This window comes from Panicum virgatum, chromosome 5N, assembly GCF_016808335.1.
Source record: "Panicum virgatum strain AP13 chromosome 5N, P.virgatum_v5, whole genome shotgun sequence".
NCBI classification, from domain to species: domain Eukaryota; kingdom Viridiplantae; phylum Streptophyta; class Magnoliopsida; order Poales; family Poaceae; genus Panicum; species Panicum virgatum.
In genome coordinates this window covers 26,088,609-26,111,865 of record NC_053149.1, presented here as the reverse complement: position 1 = coordinate 26,111,865, position 23,257 = coordinate 26,088,609, and the positions used below count along the sequence as shown (strand labels likewise).

Genomic DNA, 23,257 nt, shown 5'->3' with positions numbered 1-23,257 from the left:
AGGCAGCAGCTAGTTCGAATTTTTATCCTCTTTTTCTTTCGGATTTAGCTCCTGAGTTGAATACCAAAGTTGTTCCAAATTTCATCGGGAATATGCTCGCAAAATTTCAGCCCAAACAGATTAGTATCGCAGGAGATAATCGCAAATTACAGAAGCTCTGTTTTCTGTGAAACAGAAAAACCAGAGGAGGGGTAAATGAATTTTTCGACTAACCTACTCTGGAAATCTGATTTTGTGATGACTACCAAAGTTGTAGATCATGAAATTATATATCTCCTGTAAAAATTTCAAGTTTATTTCATGTACAGAACTCCAGTTATGAGCATTTTTGTATCACCGGTTTTCTACACGACGTGATTTAAGCAATTCTGAATATTTACATGTCATCTTGAGTTGAAATTCCCATTTGAGATGGTGATAATGATGGATCTAATGCAAAAGTACTCACATTTCAGATGGTGGGATCGACTCGAGGCACCCCTAGTGGTTTTGGAGCCGGGGGGAATGGCGATCCACCTCCACCTCCTCCACCAGTGGGTATCGCTGAGGTTCTTGCCGCCCAGACGCAAATTTTGCGGCAGCTGGTTCAAGCTCAGCAACAACCGCGGGGTGGGCATCATGCTCATCACGCACAAGAGGCGAGCTACCAAGATTTCCTCAGCACTCAGCCTCCGCTGTTCAATAAAGCGGATGAGCCTCTGGACGCGGACGCTTGGATTCGCACGATCGAGTCCAAGTTTTCTCTATTGACTACTCCTTGTTCCGAAGCGAACAAGACTCGCTATGCCGCGCAGCAGCTTCGCGGATCAGCTCGTATGTGGTGGGATCATTACCACGGGATGCTACCGGCTGATCATGTGGTGAATTGGAATGAATTCAAATTGGCTTTTCGAGATCATCATATTCCAGCTGGACTTCTTGACCGTAAGCTCAACGAGTTTTTGGCCTTGACTCAGGGCACTCGTACTGTGGTGCAGTATGCCCAAGTATTCCATCAATTGTGTCAATATGCTGGACATCACGCGGATATCGACGCTAAGAAGCGTGAACGCTTCCGTCGAGGCCTTTGTACCAAGTTACAAGAAAGGCTAAATCTTGTCCGTGCGGACACTTTCAATGAGTTGGTGAATATGGCTATATCTCAGGAGGATCTGATTTCTGCACACCGCGCTGAAAAGAAGCGCAATGCACCTGCTGGACCCTCGAGTGCCTCTGCACCGAGGTATCGTATTGTGCAAAATAACCCACCCGCATCCTCTCAGAAGGCCCCTCAGCCAGGGCGTTGGATTATTCGGCCTCCTCAACAGCAGCAGCAGACTCGATTCGGGCTTCCCCAGCAAGCTCGATTTACACCTCAGCAGCAGCAGAACGGCCCTAGGCCGAATGCTCAGCCAGCCGCTCGCCCGGATAACAATAACCGTTGTTTTATATGCGGGAGTCCGGATCACTTTGCCAAGATGTGCCCCCAGGCGGGACAATCTCAAGGGCAGGCTTCTCGCAGAAATGATCAGAACAAGGGCAAGAGGCAAACCATTCAAGTCAGGCAGGGCCGACTTAACTTCACCAACCTTGCTGAACTACCCGAGGGAGCACCAATCATGTCGGGTACATTCTCTATAAACCAACACCCCACAGTTATCTTATTCGATTCTGGTGCCTCTCATAGCTTCATTAGTTCTAAATTCGGAGCAAGGGTTGGGTTAGATTTCTGTCACACGAAAGGTTCATTCATGATATCTACTCCGGGTGGTAAAGTCGCATCAAACCAAATCGTTCATAATGCGCCACTTAGTTTGGGTAGTAAAACCATTCCTACCACCTTGATATTGTTGCCACTAGAAGGTATGGACATTATTCTAGGAATGGATTGGATGAAAAGACATGGGGTAATGTTAGATATCTCTTCCCGAGCCGTTGAATTAAATTCTCCAACTCATGGTCATTCGGTTCTATATTTACCTCATCACCAATGCAACAACTCTTGTGCCTATGCCATGAAAGATATTCGTCTCGAAGATATTCCAGTAGTCCGTGAATATGCAGATGTGTTTCCAAATGATTTACCTGGTATGCCTCCAGACCGGGATATCGAATTTGTCATTGAACTTCAGCCTGGTACAGCCCCTATTTCAAAAAGGCCGTATCGAATGCCGCCTAAAGAATTAGCCGAACTAAAAATCCAGCTGCAAGAACTTCTGGACAAGGGTTTTATTCGCCCAAGTGCTTCACCTTGGGGTTGTCCAGCATTGTTCGTAAAGAAGAAGGATGATAGTCTGAGGTTGTGTGTTGATTACCGGCCTCTCAATGCGGTGACCATCAAAAATAAATATCCACTTCCCCGCATTGATGTACTGTTTGACCAGTTGGCTGGGGCAAAGATCTTCTCCAAGATTGATCTCCGTTCGAGGTATCATCAAATTAAAATCCGGCCTTGCGATATTCCCAAGACCGCCTTCTCAACCCGATATGGTCTCTATGAATATTTGGTTATGTCTTTCGGTCTCACCAATGCTCCGGCCTATTTTATGTATCTCATGAACTCGGTATTTATGCCAGAACTTGACAAGTTTGTCGTGGTCTTTATTGACGACATTCTGATCTATTCCAAAGATGAGGCAGAACATGAGCAACATCTGCGCATTGTTCTTCAACGTCTCAGAGATCATAAGCTGTACGCAAAATTCTCCAAGTGTGAATTCTGGCTGGACACAGTCAAATTTCTGGGTCACACTATATCTAGTGAAGGCATTTCAGTTGATCCCAGCAAAGTACAAGAAGTAATGGACTGGAAACCTCCTACTTCAGTTCATCAAATCCGCAGTTTTCTCGGCTTGGCGGGGTATTACCGCAGATTTATTCCGGACTTCTCCAAAATTGCTAAGCCCATGACAGAAGTACTAAGAAAAGATGTCAAGTTTAAATGGAACACGAAGTGTGATGAAGCATTCCATACATTGAGAGCACATCTAACCACTGCACCAGTCTTGGCTCAACCTGACAACAATAAACCATACGACGTTTATTGTGATGCTTCAGGCACTGGTCTTGGTTGTGTTCTAATGCAAGACAATCGGGTGATAGCTTATGCTTCCCGAGCTCTTCGGCCCCACGAGCTAAATTATCCCACTCATGATCTGGAACTAGCCACCGTTATTCATGCTCTCAAGCTTTGGAGACACTATCTTATGGGCACTCATTGCAATATCTATACCGACCATAAGAGTCTCAAATACATTTTCACTCAAAGTGAGCTGAATATGAGGCAACGAAGATGGCTGGAATTAATCAAAGATTATGATCTAGAGGTTCATTATCATCCGGGCAAGGCGAATGTGGTAGCCGATGCACTCAGTCGCAAGGTTCACTGCAATTGCCTTTCAATGGAGTCATATAATGACACATTGTGTGCTGAAATGCAAAGGCTGAAATTAGAAATTATTCCTCAGGGCTCTTTGAATCATATTTCGGTGGAACCGACACTCTATGACCACGTCATCATGGCACAATTACACGACAAAAGTGTTGGTATCATCAAGCAGCAAGTAGTAGAAGGTGAAAATAAATATAAGTGTTTCCGAGTGGACCATAAAGGAATTTTGTGGTTCGAGGATCGCCTAGTCGTTCCCAAGAATCCTGACCTGCGGAAACAAATCCTGGATGAAGCACATCTCTCTAAATTTTCTATTCATCCGGGTAGCACCAAGATGTACCAAGATCTCAGACAAAATTTTTGGTGGACTCGCATGAAGAGAGAGATTGCCAAATATGTCGTAGAATGTGACACCTGCCAGAGAGTGAAAGCTAGTCACTTGAAAGTTGCTGGAACTCTCCAACCTCTACCAATTCAATCTTGGAAATGGAAAGATATCAGCATGGATTTCATTGTGGGCTTACCAAATACTTCTCAGCACCATGATTCCATTTGGGTCATTGTTGATAGGCTCACAAAGACTGCTCATTTTATTCCAGTGCATACTGAATATCGAGCCAAGAAATATGCTGAGATCCATATGGATCGGATTGTCTGCCTACACGGTATACCCAAAACAATTATATCGGATCGTGGTCCTCAGTTTGTGGCAAGGTTTTGGGAGCAACTCCAAGAGGCTCTCGGAACTAAATTAATTCGAAGCTCAGCTTACCATCCACAGACTGACGGACAGACCGAAAGGGTTAATCAAATTCTTGAAGATATGCTTCGAGCATGTGTCATCCACTATGACAAGAACTGGGACAAATGTTTATCCTTGGCGGAGTTTTCTTATAACAACAGCTATCAGGCCAGTCTGAAAATGGCACCCTTCGAGGCCTTGTATGGTCGACGGTGTCGAACTCCTTTGAGTTGGTCTCAGACTGGGGAACGTCAAATATTTGGACCCGAATTAGTGGTCGAGGCTGAGGAGAAAGTCAAAATAGTACAAGCTAATCTCCGAGCAGCTCAGTCTCGGCAAAAGAGTTATTTCGATAAAAGAAGGGATCCTTTGAAGTTCATGGTTGGTAACCACGTCTATTTACGAGTGTCTCCAACTCGAGGCGTTCAACGTTTCGGAGTCAAGGGTAAGCTCGCACCTCGCTATGTCGGGCCATATGAAATCATTGAAGAATGTGGACCCGTGGCTTATCGTTTGCGACTTCCTTCACGACTTGCCGCCATCCATAATGTTTTCCACATATCCCAACTCAAGAAATGTGTTCGAGTTCCTACGGAAATCATTGATCAACAGGAAATTTTAGTGGAGCCCGATCTCTCATATACCGAATATCCACTCAAAATTCTGGATCAAAAAGAGAGGGGTACTCGTCGAAAGGTGGTAAAAATGTATAAAATTCAGTGGTCTCATCACACTGAGGAAGAAGCCACCTGGGAGACGGAGGATTATCTTAATCGACATTATCCGGGTTTCCTTAGCTCTACCTCAGGTATATCATTTTCCCCACCTAAATCCAATCATCCAATCTCGGGACGAGATTCTTTTTAAGGGGGGTAGGTTGTGACACCTCAGGTGTCAATACTTTTAAATCCAATCAATACACCTTAGTTAAAGTTAAAAGAAAATTTGGGAAAATAATTCAAGAGAAGGGTTCAAATAAAAGACCAGTTATTGCATAAGAAATGAAAGGAGAAAGAAAAAGGGTGAAAAGCTATTCAAAAGTTAATTCAAAAATATGCACAAAATTTTAGTTGGCTCATGGGAGGTGTTTCAATTGACATGTGCTCAATTGAACTTCAGCAAAAATCAATTCAAAAACTGAATAAAACTAAAGTCCTTTTGTGCAAATATGCAAATGTACCAATAGTTCAAAATGTGAGTTTCAAATGAAAATTTGCATAACACAAAAGTTGTAGATCTTGAAAAGTTATGCAAAAGTGGTATTCAACACTTTTCCATTTGAGCCCTCCAATTAGGAGATAATTTTAGTTTACCGAGAGGTCCCTGGAATTTCAGAAATCACAAATATGCCCTTATCTCCATCTCTCTCTTTCCCGGCCTGCTCTGTTCACGCCGCCCACCGTACGCCGCCGGTGGACTTCGTCCACCGCGCGCCCGCGGCCAAATGGACCCGGGGAAACCTCTCCACGCCACCTGGGCCGCCCCTTGGCGCCCTCCCACGCCCACACGCGTCCCAGGCCGCTTCCCGAGCCGCCACGACACCCCCAGCCATGCGCCGCGCCGCTGCCGCTCCGCCCGCTCGCCGTCGACTCGCCCAGGCCAAATCGACCGCCCCCAGTCACTCCATTCCTCATCCAAGAGCTCTTTGGCCTATAAAGACCCCCAGAACCCCACAGTCGCGCCCCTTCTTCCCCTTCTTCCTCCTCCCGCCGCTCCGCCATGGCCGCCGAGATCCAGCTCGCGCGGGCCGGCTAGCCCAGCCCCACATTGCCCCCTCCGACCACCGCAGCAGCTTCGCCACCTCCCAGTTAAGCTCCACGCGCGCGGAATCGAATCCAAATCCCCTCCCGAAGCTGTTCCCCTTTTGCGCCGCCGCCGGCGAGCTCAGGTTCACCGCGGACCGGCCAGCTCCGGGGAAGACCGAGCCCGACAGCTACCCTAGAAGCATCCACGAGCTCACGCGGTGCTCGTGCGTGCCCTGTTCCACTACCCCGAGCCCTCCTTCACCTCCAGCGCCGGCGAACCGAACAACCGACCCGCCATCAACGCTGACGAGCTCGAACCTGTGCTCCAAACGCTCGAACGACGACCAGGGTAGGTGTTCCTCGATCCTTTCTCCCCCACGCGCCTTCCCGTGGCAGCCTCGGTAAGCCCTGCACCACAGAACACCACCGGCAAGATGCCACGGCGGAGAAGGCCGGCGAAGGACCCGGTTGTAATTTCTTTTTTTCGTTCAAGGGTGTCTCTGCAAGTTTTACAGTGTATACCAGTGAACTTCTAAAATGCGAAACAAATCATAGAAAAATCAGAAAAATGCAAACTCAACTGATCTGGAATCCTTGTAACAAAATGTACAAATTTTGTAACATTCACATTTGCAGAAACTCAACCGAATTTAATCTAGGGAAAAGAATAAGAAAACCACCTTATGCATGTTCATGAAGTTCTACCCATCAAATGACCTTGATTTTTGGATATGTTATCACTAATGGAATGCTAAGATCACAGTAAAAAGATGACACCAACCCAAAACAGTTATCATGTTAGAACAATCAAGATTCTCTAATCTGTTGTTAGCTTTTTCGAATTAATTCAGGAAAATATACACATGACCTTGCTCTGAAAATTTTACTACAGACTTGTGCCACTGAATCCCTGAAAATCTCTAAATTTCAAATTTATTAGAGTTCATGTGCTATATACCATGATTTATGCTGTTTAATCAACTTAATTCCTCATATATAGTTCTTATGCTCAGAAAAATCTATATTTATTTCTGGAGTCTCTTTTTAGCTCTATGTTCCTATCTAAAAATTTTGAGCTGCAGTTACTGAGTTTGGCTTTGTCGAATAATCATGCTTAGCATCTTAGGGCTAGATTTACTATTTTTGTTCTGAGTAATCTACAATGTTTCTGATCTTTATTTTCGGGCATGATCTTGTTTAGAGTATGTTCTACCTGTGATAAAAAAGTTCAGATGCAATACTGGTCAAATGCATCTTGAGAAATTTATGCAAACTCATGTTAAGTTAACTGAATAACTAATTTATCATAGTGAGTTAAATCTTGAAAAATTTTATGGAGTATGTTTAGCTCAGGACTAGTCTCTGGTAAAAATTTGAGAACCAAATCCTTAGTAAAACTTTCTGTAGAATTAATCTTTGTTAATGGCTTGCTGTTTTTATTCTTTTTATCACCTCTGCTGTATAAGTGTATAAAATCTGGAAAAATTTCAGTGCTGATTATATGCTGTGAAGTTGCTCCCATAAAATTTACAGCACCATAACCCATGTTGAACATTCTGTACAAAAAGATGAAGCAACTAGAGTAATCCAGTTGCATGTATGGCAATAGTTGGTTTTCTACATTTAAGTTCTCTAGGCGTTGATCGAAAACCCTAGATGCATGATCCATAGGAACCTATGTTTGATACCGGATCTCTCTATCGACTAGTTGCCATGCTAAATAGGTACGGTAGAAGTCGAGTGGTTTCCTGCCTCTCGCGAGCAAATAGGAATTGTACTGACTTTAATTCCTGTTGAAATGTAAGGACAACGGGCGGGGTTGTGTAGTTGTGATACCCCGCTGGTGTAGTCAAAAATGGCTAAGGTCGAGGTGTGTGGCTCATTTCGTTAAGCGTTTGAAAGTACTAGCCACATACCGAGAAATATGGTAATCGGTAAGCTTAAGTACCTGATTGGACCGGCGAGTGGAACGATCTCGCACCCTCCTGGTAGAAGTAGGGTTTATTTTTATGTCGCGACGTACGGGTGCAGAGTGGTCGGACTCTGTAGTCGGGGAGGGTGTTCCGGATCCACGGACTAGAAAGAAAGGGGAAAAGTAGCGTGGGCGGGAGCGAAGTCAATCCCCATGCGTGTGGTCTAGGTTCCCCTGGCCAGGTTGAAATTCGATTCAGAATCGTCCACCTCTCACGGCATGAGACTGCTTAATGCTTTCGGTCACATAGAGTAACAAGTGGAATATGATGATGATAATACTGCTGGTTGATTAAATGATTGCTCTACCATGTTTGAGTAGAGTTAGTTGCAAATTTAGAATGGTTAGTTCCACTAGAATCTGGCTAAGTGAAACCTGAAAGTAAGGATCAACATTTAGCGGCATTTTTGGCAAACAAACCCCACCAACCAAAAAACCTTGCATGTCTAGTTATCGGACTATGTTATATCCGGAGACGGGTCAGTCTTGCTGAGTATTAGTATACTCAGCCTTGCTTGTGGCACTGTTTTTCAGGTACTAACTTTGAAGATCTGTTTGCGAGTCTTACTTGGCCTTGTACTCTGCCTCCGGGTTGGTCTGTTGAGTGGGATGGCCCTTCAGCTGGTGCTAATCACCCTCCCGCTGAGTGACGCATTCGTACGGGCTTTACCGATGCGTCACGTTATCTCGCTAGTTATCTTACTGCTTCCGCTGAACAATAAGACTTGAATAATTGAGTAGTTGGAACTCCGTGGTACTTTGTTACTCTGAACTTGGTTTGTAATAAATTTCCTTTCCGCTGCAATCACTCTGAGATGTATGCAATGTTCTGTGTTGTAATCTCTGGGCTCACCTTCGTGTGAGTGTTGTCTGCTGATCCTGGAATAGCGTGGCTTTTATCGAGGCTTCACTCGAGGAACTACCGGTGAGTGCCACATTGGGTCAAAGTTGCTTAGCAACAAAGATCAGTGCCCCCGGGCCCAGTAGTCTTGGGTGGTTCCGCCACAAATAATACTTTCTTGCAGGATCCTGAAGGCCGATAGACCTAGTGATCTACATTCTTTTTAATTTTTTGATCAAACCCTTTACCTTGTCGTAGCCAGTCTTATATGCCGATTCGTATAGTTTGGTCTTGTCATCTTAGACTATCTTGGTTAGGTCCGATCTTTGAGTAATACGATCAGATAGACTTATTGGTTCGATTCAATCGATCATGACCCAAATCATCAATCGACTATTTTAGCAGATCACAGCTGTGAATCTTGAGTAAGTTTCCCATAATTAGATTCATCAGTATGTTGGATTTAATTTATCACCCTGGCGGTTAGCGCTGTCTCAATTATGTCCGATCTGACTAATTTTAACGGTAAATTAGATTTAATAAGCTAGATACGTTTCTTTGTGATCAAACTTATTCTTAATTCTAGCTGTCATATGAGAATCGGCTATATAGCCGATGAATCTGCGAGGGTATCATGCTACATGGTTGATATCAACCTTATGGAACTGATGAATCTGCGAGCGTATCATGCTACATGGTTGATATCGATCTTATGGAACTATTCGGAACACCAGCCGATGAGTTCCTTGTTAATTACTTACTGATTAAATTTCTTTCACTTGTCAATTATAGGTTAAATTGACTGACACACTAGACCTTAGCGTATCGTGCTCCGCAAGGTTTATCACACTGAATTTTGCGGCAATATATACATATAGCATAAAATTTTAATAACATTAGTATTTACGCTTTAGATCATAGCAGGGAAGGAAAAGACAAGAGAGAATGATTAATAGCTTTGTTGTATTTGTGAGGATAAAACAATCTCAATATATGTGTGCTACCCCTACTGTAGACACAAGAATCAAATAGTGGTGTTAATTGGTGAGCTTTAGATGCATCTCCAATCCTCTTTAGTTCAAAATTTTATACTACTTTTCCAAAAACGAGATCCAATTTTGGAGAAGTAGTACGCAATTTTAAACTAAAAAAAGTTAGAGATGTACCTAAAGGTCATCAATTGACACCGCTAGAACCAATCTATAACCATACTATGTACAAATTTTCACCGAGCCACACTGGTCAACCAAACTTCACATTGTGCGCACTGGAGAAATGCTTAGCAGCTGCTACCATTTCAGCCGCCGGGTCATACCCAGGGCTCCCAGAGTCGGCCTCCTTATTAGCCGAGCCGAAGCAGACGAACCACGACGCCACGGCCGACCATATACCAGAAGTGGACTTGATCTTCTTCTTCCCCATCAGCTTATGATCAGCAACCCTGCTATATCGTAGTCGACTAATAAGGAGTTCGACCCGTCACCCTGACGAATCTGCTAACGATCTACTCTTCCAGATAGATCACGTTGGTAGATCCATCGCCGAATGCATCCAACTCGGCGAACTTGCACTTCACTAGCGAGACGGTCCTGACCGAGTCCTCCATGGACTCGGCAGTGCCTCCACCAGTACCAGATCTGATCTAGCCACCCCAATATCTGACACACCTCGAGTTCCCGAACTCGAGGCAGACCACGTGATGATCACCCCTTCCAGGACGACCTGCCGCCCTGCCAGATCTGTTGACGATTTGATCTCTCAGATAGATCGAGTCGGGAGATCCATTGCCGAGTGCATCTAGCTCGGCGAGTACGCACTTCGCCACCACGACAACCTAGAACGGATCCCCTTCGGACTCCGCAATGCCGCCACAACGTACTCGGATCAGATCCCAGTGCGACTCTCGGACTCGTCCACCCTAGGTCAGATCCGATCTGACTCAACTTCGGGAGCGGAGCTCGGCTTCCAAGATACTTCGTTCACCCTCCCACCCAACTGCTCATTGGCGACGGAGCATCGCCGGATCTTCGTCATCTTCGCCGACTCTGGCACTCGGCCCAACGAGGACGACGAAGAGACGGAGAACCGACTTCACCACAACAAGGTCTGCGCCGACAGAAGGCACAACCAGGCGGCGATTCATCAATCCAAGCGCGACATGCAGGATGCTGACTGCCGCAACCCTAGGAATCGGCACTCACCGATCTGACCGCGCAACCTCAACTCCGACTTCGTCCTCGACTACAATGACCAAGACGTCTTCGCCACTCCGTCGGCCAACCTCGCCGCGGTGTTCCAGGTGCTCGAAGGCCTCTAGCAGACCCCCAAGATCTTCAAGGCCTGTGCTCGTCTGCATGTGGCTGCCACGCAAGCCCAGCTGATGTGCAAGGACAACTTGACCTGCCGCGCCCAGTCGAGTCACGACTCGACACGACCTGCGACAGCGAAGAGGAGGTCAACTAGAACGACCTTGGCCTCGAGCTCAACCAATAGGATCTCGAGTCACCAAGAGATCCATTGTACCACCAGGTGTGTTCGTCCAAGCACTCAACAATCCTACAGTCAAGATAGAGGAGGAACCCCCCATAAAGCCCGACTTGGTCCCAGCCTTAGGGCTGCAGGTTCTGACTCTCGACACCGACTGGCGCTCCCCCATCATTGATTGCATCAGGAATAATAAAAGCTACTGTCGGCGTTTCTTATGCCCGATAGAATAGATATTCCGCAAGCGCACAGAATCACCGCTGTAGCACTTCACCTTGCAGTATTCCAGGGTATCATATTTTTCCTCAAGGAAGCACTATGGTAAAGAGTATCGTAAATCGAATGATAACCGTACTAGCTTACTCGTCCAACTAACTAGACGGGGGTAAGCTAGATAGATAAGTGAGATAAATGGCCAGGCAATGACCAAGTCACAGACGGAGATTCAACTCCTTAGAGAGGTAGCAACTGGGAGGACAACGAGTGAGGTAAGACACCTGATACACTTCTGAACTATCGAGCTAGCCTCTCTAGATCAGACTAAAACACCTAACTAGTTCTCAGGAAAGCAGAGCTTACTTCGGCAGCAGGAAGAGGAAGGACTTCAGAAAGGGATGAGAGGGGAGTTCTACAGCAACCTGCACTACTGCTATGAAAACACTCGAACGTGGTGGACTACAAAGGACGGATAGGGCTGTAACCATCTACCGACTACCACAACGGTTCTTTGGGGTGGAAGACACTTTCTAGCTAACACTAAGGTCAGACACCATGTCTGCACTCAGTGTTAGAATTTCTCTCTAGGCCTTTGAGAGAAATCCCCCTCAACCTAGAGCACTAACTTGAGATACTCTAGTCCGGGCGAGATAATCCGTAAGATAAGATCCCGATCACTACGAAAGATAACTTAGCCTAAGCTAAAGGAAAACTTCCGCGCTTGAGCTGGACACTCAGACTCGAGTAAATAAAAGACAGCGGAAAGTAAAGCTGACTCAGAAAAGTAGAGAAGATAACTTATATTGATAATGTCAAAAGAAAGATACAACAGCTATACCAGACTTCCGACGACTCCGGAATCCCGAGCAAGCTCGACTCGACTCTAACTCCCAAGCTACTAACCTACTCTAGAATGTACAAGTGAAGAGAGAAGAGCTCCAATGGTGTGTGTTGAAGTGATGGATGGTGCCTCTATTTATAGCCTTCCAGGGTCGGTTCTCGGCAGTTAATCCCCGCAGCGTCAGTTGTAAGCAGGTAAGGTTGGTGTGCTTGTCTTCCATGAGAAGCCAGGGCATGAGAGGCTGCAAGGTGGTGCCGGCCCGCCTCTCCTAGGCCGGCCGGCCTGGGGGTGAGGCAATCTGGCCACCGCCTTTGCATGGACGTCCATGATTGCTTCCTGAGGTCGGTATTCGTTGCGTGGCCCGAACGCTAACAGTTGTAGGCCGGCCGGCCTCCCTCTGGCCCAACTCGGCCCCCCGTTGTGCTGATGTTGACCTCTGCATTCTTGTGATCTTGCCATGGTGGTGGATCGCTGCCCTGGACACAAGTTGGTACTGAGTTGTGGGTCCTTTGTTCTTTGTGCAAGCCTTTCAATCCATCCGATCAAACCGAGACCCAATCCTCGACTTAGGGCATTATGATCGTGTCACATAGCCACTGGTTCGAAGCCGGGGCCCTGTCTTCAAGGGTGCCAGGCCGGCCGGCCTGGGGGAGGCCGGTCGGCCTGGGTTTTTTTTCCCAATTTTGCCCATTGTTGATAGATGCTCACCTGAAATCAAAACTCATCCAAAACTTGTGGAACTCGTTAGAAATAAACAAAATATGAATGGAACATAGTGTAAGGCTCATGTTATTCCTGAGAAGTTGACAGCTAGAATGTGAATTTATGGCCGTCAACACCCCCAAGCTTAAACTTTTGCTCGTCCTCGAGCAAAGCTTAGACTGAGACTCGGTGGATCAGGAGTTGCGTCAATGTTTACCCTCTGCAGGTACCTTGTGCACAACATATTACTCTTCCCATCTGTACTTATGAAAAGTTGGCTCATACCAAAGGTTCAGGAAGATGGGGCGTATTCGTTTTTCATCCCTCGGTCTTGGGCGGTTGTTGGACTGAACAACCTTCACCAGAATGTTCCCTGCTACCTGTTCAGGCTCCCAGCTCGAATTTTTATAAGAATTTTTCAAAAGGGGTTTAGGTTTCCCAATGGTACTCTCGAGTCGCTCAAAGTGTATGATCCTCACCTATGGTCGAGATTTCTGACCATCTTCTTCCTATCTCTAAAGCTGATATGTGGAGTTTATGGGTAGGAAGATGTTTGCATACCTTGGTTACCTATATTACCCAGCCGAAGAGTGATCCATGACGGGGTTGGTACTTAGCCAAATTCAAGTCTCATGGAACATGGAATATTTGAAGGTTGTGAGGAAATGAAGTAGATGGCTTCCTACTTGAATTTGTTTGAACTCCATAATTTGCAAGTCTTTAGGGATGGAGAGTGGTCTTCTCTTTCTTTTTATTTCTCTCTCTTTTTTTAGAGAAGATAACTCCACTCTTCCTTGCTGATTAACTTGAATTCATTGGAGTTTTGATTGGGAAGCTCGTTGTGGGATGAAATGAGGTATTGGGATTGTGATTGCGGGGTAGTATAGCTGGCAAGCGTGGATGCCAATACCCGGAATGGGTTACTGATAGGCCAGATATATTTGGGCTAGCGAATGGTGAGTTTATGGGGGATGAACACCTATAGATGGCAAGTACCATTCCCAAAGTGGCCGCACCATTCGACAAAGCTCAAAGTAACTTCAGATAGCTCAAACAGTTTATGCAATATAGGGCTTTGGATGGGTCATTTCAACCATGGGAAACCATTACCAGAATTTTAATTTTATAAGAATTCCGAGGGGTTCCCTACTAGAGCAAGCGGTTTAAATTCTGGTTTGGGCTATCTCGAATCCCACAACAACTTAGACTTTATAATTTAAACTCATGTCTCCACGCAACCAGATTTTCAGTGGAACTAATATGTGCAAATTAGTTCAGGTACTAGGAGAGTAAAAAGCTGTAAATGAGGCACATACAGGGTTTAAATAGAGCAACTATTCATCATTTCCAAAGTAAGAGCTTACACGGATTTCAACTCATATAAATTTTATTCAAAGCATGGAAATATTTTTGGGATTTTTGTTATGAGATTATTTATTATTCTTATATATATATGGCATGGCTACTGAATAAAAAAAAGACGGGTGCGATGACTTACCTGACAGTGTGACCCCCCAAGCTTCGATGAAGCTCAGTCCTCCTCATCAGAGTCCTGCTCTCCCTCGTCGGGGTCCTCCTCATCATCATCCTTATCCTCCTCGTTGTCGTCGTTGTTCTCCTACTCGTCATCATTGTTCTCCTGTTCGGGTGGCTAGTACGGCTGGTATGGCTGGGACTACTGATAGTCCAGGCCAAGGTGAATGGAGACGTTTGAGACATCGTACTGCAAGGTGGAGGTCAGCCCCCAGCTCTCCTGAGTGAGCTGGGTGTTGTGTGCCATCGTGTCCTGCATCTACTGTTGCTGTGTACCAAGGGTGCTAATGCAGTTTGAAAGATCTGTGATGCTCAGAAGAATCGGGTCCTCATAGTTGAAGCGTGCTGACAATGAGGGACCCACCTGTGGACCATAGACGGATGCATACCTGTGGGGTAGTACGGTCTTTTCCCACCAACGAATCTGCTGCTGCCGGCCTAATACGGTTCATATGTTAATGCTCGTACGCCTCCTCGAAGCTCATGTTCTACATGGACGGCCCCGGTTGTGCCGAGGCATGAACCGGGGGTGTCCGTCGTGATGGACCTACTCAGGCCTATTCGCGCGGGGTCCTGATCCTCGTCTGTGGACCTGCAACACTCCATCGTGCGAGTTCTCTTTTCTCCATCTGCAATGTTAGACTTTTCACCGAGTAGAGAGAGAGTCTCGAGCATGGAAGCTCGATCTCGCTATCGTACCCGGGGTAACACATAAAGATAGAATTCCCTGGCCCCTCTTGCTTCATGTGCCCTTACACAAAATGCTCAAGACCGACCTCGTATCTGTACGCCTCCGTCTCAGGCAAGAAGGTGACTTCGGCGCCATCCATCGCTTTGACATACCTTGCCACATGAGTGACCAGTGGGGTTATGTTGATGGGGCTTCTGCCCGAAATCATCTTCCGCCAATGAGCAAGCATGCTCCAGATGGGCGAAAAGCAAATCTTGTTTGCCATAGTGTACAGACACTGCAGCTCAGGAGCCACTTGGCGAAAAACCTTAGTGTAGGATTATGAATTGAGACTATGCTGTTCTTACTACTCACGGGTTCATTAGAAATTACACTCCACCAAGAGCTGCAGTCATACTCATAGTGCTCGACAAGTGTGTTGGGGTCTAGGATGCATCTTTTATTAAAACCCAAAGCGACAATAAATTGTTGGAGGGTCATTTCAAATTGTTCGTTAAAGAATCGAAAGTAAACTTTAGTTTCAGTGCTGGTTTGTTCAACAGAAAGAGACATAAGGAATTCCATGGTCAAGAGTTGTGAACCTGGTTCGATGATGTCAGCGAAGTTCTCCCATCCGACAGCAGTGAAGGCTTGGTTCATGTCTTGCAGGAGTCCCGTCATGATGAGGAAGAGGGTTTCGAATCTCTTGGCATGGGCATAGGTTTGCTTCTTCAGTAACTCGAGTGCTTGCCGCTCGTAGTCATTCTTGACGATGATTTGTTCAACCATCGTCAGGATCCTAATGTGGAAACGGCTTCGTGGGACTACGAGAATTTCTTCTTCTTCTCAGGATGCATGTGAACGGTGACTGGAGTCGACCGACATGCTATCCCGAGAAGAAGACGAACTCCGCGAGCTTCTCGATTTTCTTGAGAGTGCCTTCTTGTCCTTTTCCTTGGCTTGATTCAGCATGGTGCCTGCAAATGGTTAGTACAAGCAATACCCGAAGGAAATAAGGAGTTAAGAAGAGGGTCAGTGTTAGTCGTTAGTTGTTAGTCGTTCTTGCGGGGCGTTAAACCACCACAAACGTTCAATGTTCAGCGTGCCATGATTTTATTTGGAGGGGAAATATTTTGGTGTTTTCTGGTTTATGAACTTCACTAATTACTACTCAAATTTTATTTTAGGGCGAGCTAGCACTTAAGTTCTCCACCTAATCAACTCAAAAGAGCTCAATTAGGCAAAGAAACTCAAGGAAGGGAGAGGAGATTAAGGAGCTCGGGCTGAGGCATTTGAACCTGAGCTTCTAGTGCACTGAAGATCGTCGCTCTCACTGGCTTTTATAGCTAGGCGCCAGGGCCAGGCCGGTCGGCTTCTGCGCGGCAGCAAACGAGCCACGTCGAGGCTCTACTCCTCTAGACCTGCAGGTAACATGTTGTCGTCGGTGGAGATGGGAGATGAGCGGAGGGGAGAGGCCGGCCGGCCTGCATGGGGCCACATGACCTTCCTCCAGCATGTTCAGTGCTCCTCTTTTTGCCTTTGCTTCGTGATTAATCAAAGAACCCACTCCCTGCTGCTCCCTGCCAAAGAAGAAGAGGTGGGGCCGGCCGGTCTACAACTCGGCCAAAAATTTTTGAAATTTTTTGTGAAGTTCTAGAGATGCAAAGTTCCTAATTTTAAATATATGTTGGTTAAATTTTAAACATGCATATGCAAGATGAAAAGAAAATTTTTGCAAGAAAAAAAATTAAACTATCCTATATGCAATGCAATGATGGATATGTGCCACATACCTCATGGTGAGGGCTCGGGTTTAGAGTCCGGAGCTGGACTCTCCATTCCTTCAGTTTGATTGTCGTCGCCGGATAGAGTCTTGGGCGATGACACTTTCTTCCGCCACACTTTCTTGGGTGTGGGTGGTGTTTCGACCTTTGTCTTCTGCGATTCCAGGAATTTCTTACGCTGAATTCTTCACTTGGTATTCCTCTAATTGTGAAGCTTGATTTGCTTCGCTTCCTCCTGAATTCGTAACTCCTCCTGAATCCGCAGACTTTCTACAAACTCAATGAGGGCTTCAATGTTGGGAAGCGTTGGTTTCTTTGCCCCTTTCTCGGGTTTCTTTTTCTAATGGACCTCCTTGACTAGTGAGCATTGTTCGACCTTCGGTTTGAAGGCGAACTTCTCCTTCTGACCATTAATGTTGAGCTGAATTTCTCCCGCTCCAACATCAATATGAGCGTTTGCTTTACTCAAGAATGGCCTGCCTAGGATGAGCGGCGTCTTGGTGTCGACTTCCATGTCAAGCACGACAAAGTCGACGGGAATGAAGAAATTTCGGATTTTCACCGGAATGTTCTCTGCTATTCCCACGGGGTAGCGGACTGTTTGGTCTGCTAGCTGCAAACACATGGCAGTAGGGGCAAGTGCATGATGGTTAAGTTTAATGTAAACTACCTTTGGCATGACACTGAGGCTTGCTCCCAAGTCGCAGAGGGCATTCAAAAAGTGTTGAGCCCCGATCGAGCACGTGATGGTGGGGCAGCCTGGGTCTTTCTTCTTCACCAGGAGAGGATAGAGTATAGCTGCGCTACACTCTTTAGTTAACTGCACAACCTCGGTGGTAGGCAGCGTCCACTTGTTTCCAATAATATCTTTGATATACTTGGCATACGTGGGTACCTGCATAGCGTCAAGAAGCAGTATGTTCACATATAGCTTCTTTATTACATCAACGAATTTGCCGAATTGTTCGTCGGCCACCGGCTTCCTTATCCGTTCCGGAAATGGTAAGGCAGTTGTGTCGTGATAGTCCCGTGAAGTTCTAGGGGGTTCCACGGGGTCTTCCTGGGTAGTAGAAGTGTTGGATTCGACAGCCTCCTCCTGCACTTCATCATCAACTTCGATATGGCTAGCGGTTACGGTCTTCTGCTGCTTTTCTGCATCCTGTGGAAAAAGTGGCTCTTGCATGGTCTTACCACCACGCGTGGTCACCGCACAAACATATTCTTTCGGGGCTACTTCCAGTTGCCCGGGTAGTTTCCCCGTGTTAACACTAGGACAAGAAGATGCTAGTTGAGCTACTTGCTTTTCTATCATCTTATTAAAGCTCAGTTGGTTCTTAATAACAGAATGAAATCCCTCTAGTTGTGCAGCCATTGATTCCAAGATCTTGTCATTAGCAAGGAATTTCTTACTAATGTTGTCGTTAATTTGCTTTTGGCCGTACACTAGGTCTTTTAATGTGGGCTGAAAACTGCTATTGAAGTTCATACCTTGTTGTTGACCGAAGGGGAGGTTGGGCTTGGAGTTCTAATCCTGCTGAGGATGAAATCCTGAGTTGGGATTATTGTTACTCCCAATGAAGTTCGCGTCCTCTTGAGTTAATGGGCATGAGGTGCCCGAGTGCCCAGTCTCGCCACATGTTTCACATGTCTTACAAGACTCCGAAACCTGATTAACCTCCTGGTGTGGAGATTCCAGCTTCTTCATCAGAAGTTCCAATTTGGCAGCTAACATATCGACCATGTCGATCTGATGCACGCCCCTGGGACGGTCTGGCTGCCTTTCTCCTTTCCAACTTTGGTTGGAAACTATCTTGTCGATCAGCGTCTTTGCTCTCGCAACATCGAGAGAGAGGAAAGAACCACCCCTTGCTGTGTCAACGTGGTCATGAGCTTGCTGATTCATGCCATGGAAGAAGTTCTGAATGATCAGCCACTCTTCTATGCCGTGGTGTGGGCATGCTTGAATGTACTCTTGGAGGCGTTCCCAGACTTCTGGGATGCTCTCATCCAGCAATTGTTGAATTCCGGTGATCCTATTCTGGAGGGCATTGGTCTTGCCCACTGGAAAGTATTTGGCTAGGAATGCATTCGAACAAGTTTCCCATGTAGTGAAAGCTTCCTTGTTGGAATAGAACCACGTCTTGGCTTTCCAGAGCAGTGAGAATAGGAACAGACGAAGACGGACGACATCCAGTGTAGTTCCTTTGGGGTTGATGGTGTTACTCACCTCCATGAAATTCTAAAGACGGGCATTCGCATCCTCGGATGCCTTTCCACAGAACAGGCTTGCTTGGACCATGTTCACTAGCCCAGTCTTCAGCTCAAAACCATCATTGCCGGCTTGGTTGATGTTCAATCCAGTAGGGATGTGGCTACTGGACGGCGCAGAGAACTGACGAAGAGTCTTCTAAGCCTTGGATGAGGATGCTGAAGTGGATGGTGAACTGTAGGGCCAAGTGAGTCTCTTCTGATGTGCGACGACTGTTGACGGCCATTATCTCACATTCTGACCGTCAACTTCTCGAGAATAAATTGAGTTTTGCACTATGTTCCATGCATATTTTATTTGATTCTAATAAGTTCTACAAGTTTTGGATGAGTTGTGCTTGCAGGATCCACTGTCCAAAGATGGTCGAAATCAGAGAGACTCCCGGCCGGCCGGCACATCCCATGCCGACTGGCACATCCCATGCCGACCGGCACATCCCATGCCGACCGGCCTGACACCTCCACATACATGGGTCCAATACTTTCACTGGAGCAATATGACATGTTCATAAGGATCTAGAACAAGGCAAACATTGCATATCCTGTCGGTGGACCCGGAAGGCACAAGGTTCAACTCAGAAGCCCACCTGCCAGTGCCATGATTGTCAAATGGGGAAACCTCCCATTCTAGAAGCAGTGTGGAGTGATGTTGTGCAACGTCAGCGAAGCGGAGGGCCGAGGGGCTCCGGAGGCAGGCCGCCCGGCCTACCTCAGGCCGCTCAGCCCAAGACAGCAGCATCCGAGGAAACCACCCAGAGAACTGACGTCCAGGGAAGATCAGGAGCCGTCCACAGAAGGTCGGTGGCCAGATGGCACACCCCTAGGCCGGCCGGCCAAGGGAGATCCGCCTGGCCCCACCTTGCAGCCTCCCGGCTCCCGACTTCACGTGGATGTTAAGCACCGCCTCTACAGCTGCGTGCACCTGGCGCTAACGGAATTACCGGCCTTCTCCCGACCTTGGAAGCCTATAAATAGCACTCTCCCCCTCGCTTGTAAACACACACTCAAGGAGCAATTCTCTCTTCTCAAGTCTAGAGTAGGTTAGTAGTTCGGAGTTAGAGTCGAGTCGAGCTTGTCTTGGGGATCCGGAGTCATCATCGGAGATCGATAAAGCTCTTGTATCTTTTCCTTTGACCATTTTTAATCTAAGTTATCTTCTTTATTTGCTTGAGTCAGCTTTACTTTTTGCAAGTTTTATCTTCTCAAGTACTCGTACTTGTCTGCGGGAGTAAGTTTTACCTCTAATTCAGTTTAAGTTCCCTTCCTTATTTGTCGGAGTTAGTATTATGGGTTTTCTCGCCCGTACTACTGTAACTCAAGTTAGTTCACTAGGTTGAGGGAGATTCCTCTTGAAGGCCTCAAGAGAAATCCTAGTACCGAGAGCAGACATGGTGTCTAACTCAGTACTAGCTAGAAAGTGTGTTCCACCCCACAGTATCGCAGTGGTAGGCGGCAAGTGGTGACAGCCTTGTCCATCCCTCGTAGTCCACCACGTTCGGGTGTTTTCATAACAGTAGGATTGCCAAAAGTATGTTGGGCCCCTTCTCACCCCTGTCTGCGCCCTTCGCTTAGGCCGCCGAAGTAAGCTCCTAGTTCCGACATCAAGTTAGAAGCTTAGATTAGCTCTAGTGAGGCTAGCTCAATAGTTTAGAAGTGTTTCAGGAGTCCTTCATCGCTTGTTGTTCTCCCAGCTGCTACCTCTCTAAGGTATAGAATCTCATGTGTGTCGCTCGGTCATATCTTGGCCATTTATCTCATCAGTTATCTGGCTTACCCCTACTGAATTAGTCAGTCGATAATATCAGTAAAGGTTGACACTACAATTTACGATACACTTTACCATAGTGCTTCCCTGAGGATTTTACGATACCCTCGAATACTCCAAGGTGAAGTGCTACACCAGTGAATTCTGTGCGCTTGTAGAATACCTATTCAGATTGAGCATAAGAGACACCAACAACCATTTCTGGCGCTGTTGGCGGGGAAGCAATTGGCTAAAGTTATCGTATAATTAAGTGGAAAACCTTACTATTTTATCACCGCTAATTTTAGCGGGCTTACCATTGCTCTCTCTCTCTCGTTTATTCGGTGCAGAGAAGTGCATGACCGGTTTTGATCTACTATCCAACTTTGATCCGAATCCTCAGAGAATTGGGCGAATTGTGAGACGCCGCTTCATCCCACCCCAGAAGAAACCCACTTGAAATCCTCATTTGTTAGTCTCAGCACCTCCCATGGCCAAGACTCTCAGGCAGTACTCGGCCCGTCCTGCAGCCACATCCCTACTGGACTGAACAATGACCAAGGCAATGACGTCTTTGTGCTCCAGTCGGGACTGGTGAACATGGTTCAAGCGAGTCCATTCTGTGAGAAGGCATCGGAGGATGCCAACGCTCATGTTCAAAATTTCTTGGAAGTGAGCAGCACCATCAACCCCAGAGGTACCACGATGGATAACATCCGTCTTCGACTGTTCCCATTCTCCTTGCTAGGCAAGGCGAAGATGTGGTTTTACACCAACAAAGCAGACTTCACCACATGGGAAGCTTGCTCTAATACATTCCTGATGAAGTACTTCCCGGTGGGCAAAACCAACGCCCTCCGAGGCAAAATATCTGGATTTCAACAGCTCCCGGATGAAGCCATTCTGGAAGCTTGGGAGAGATTCCAGGAGTACATTGCAGCATGCCCCCACCATGGCATGGAGGAATGGCTGATTATTCAGAGTTTCTTCAATGGCCTGAACACACCAGCTCAGAACCATATTGATGCAGCATTAGGTGGTTCCTTCCTTTCGCTCAGCGTCCCTGAAGCAAAAGCACTGGTAGAGAAGATTGCTTCCAACCAGAGTTGGAAAGGTGAAAGGCAGCAACAGCCCCGCAATGGAGTTCATCAGATCGACAATATCAATATGCTTGCTGCCAAGATGGACCTTCTCATGAAGAGACTGGAGTCTCCACACCAGGAGGCTAACCAAGTTATGGATTCTCGTATGACATGCGAGATGTGTGGAGAAACTGGACACATGGGCAACTCTTGCCCAGTCACTCTGGAGGAAGCTCATTTCGTTGGGGCGAACAACTCCAACAACTCAGGCTTCCGTCCTCAGCAGGGTTGGAATTCCAAACCCAGCCTCCCCTTCAGTTAGCAGCAAGGTATGAACTTTAATAACAATTTTCAGCCTTCTTTAAAGGACCTAGTTTATGGCCAGAAGCAAATTAATGACAACATTAGTAAGAAATTCCTTGGTAATGATAAAATTTTGGAGTCTTTGGCCGGACAACTAGAGGGCATAAACTCTGTTATTAAAAACTAGTTGAGCTTCAACAAAATGATAGAAACTCAGGTTGCTCAACTAGCCTCATCTTGTCCTAACAATAATTCGGGAAAACTTCTTGGGCAACCGGAAGTTCCACCGAAAGAAAATGTTAGTGCGGTAACTATGCGGACGGGTAAGTCCACGCAAGAACCACCATACCCTAAAGATGCAGGATCCCGGCTGAAAGCCGTACCCGCCAGCAATACCGCTACTGCAGACAAAGATCAGGAGGAGGCAGAAGAGTCCAACACAACTGCTGCCCAGGAGGAAACCGTGGAACCCCCTAGAACTTCACGAGAGTTTCATGACACTACTGCCTTACCGTTTCCGGAACGGATGAGGAAGCCGGTGGCTGACGAGCAATTTGGCAAGTTCGTCGAGGTAATAGGAAGTTGTATGTCAATATACCACTTTTGACGCTATGCAGGTACCAACCTACGCCAAGTACATCAAAGATATACTTGGTAACAAGAGAAGCCTGCCCACCACCGAGGTCGTGCAACTCATAGAGGAGTGTAGCGCAGCTATACTCGATCCTCTCCTGGATAAGAAGAAAGATCCAGGATGCCCCACAATCGCATGTTCAATCGGGAGTCAGCATTTCTCACACGCTCTATGTGATCTGGGAGCAAGCGTCAGCGTCATGCCCAAGGTAGTTTACGATACACTAAACTATCATGAGCTTGCCCTACTGCTATGTACTTGCAGCTAGCGGACCAGACAGTCCGTTACCTCGCGGGAATTGCGGAGAATGTTCCGGTTAAAATCCA

The 23,257-nt window shown here is 46.6% G+C and overlaps 2 non-coding genes across 2 annotated transcripts; one reads left to right on the top strand and one right to left on the bottom strand.

Annotated features, from left to right (window-relative positions):
* The first annotated feature begins 18,840 nt into the window (after positions 1-18,840).
* LOC120677068 lies at positions 18,841-18,947 on the top strand. The gene has a single exon (XR_005676137.1). It is a non-coding gene; the product is annotated as a small nucleolar RNA R71 (small nucleolar RNA).
* A 2,817-nt stretch (positions 18,948-21,764) lies between these two features.
* LOC120677087 lies at positions 21,765-21,871 on the bottom strand. Its single transcript, XR_005676152.1, has one exon. It is a non-coding gene; the product is annotated as a small nucleolar RNA R71 (small nucleolar RNA).
* Between the last annotated feature and the right edge of the window lie 1,386 nt (positions 21,872-23,257).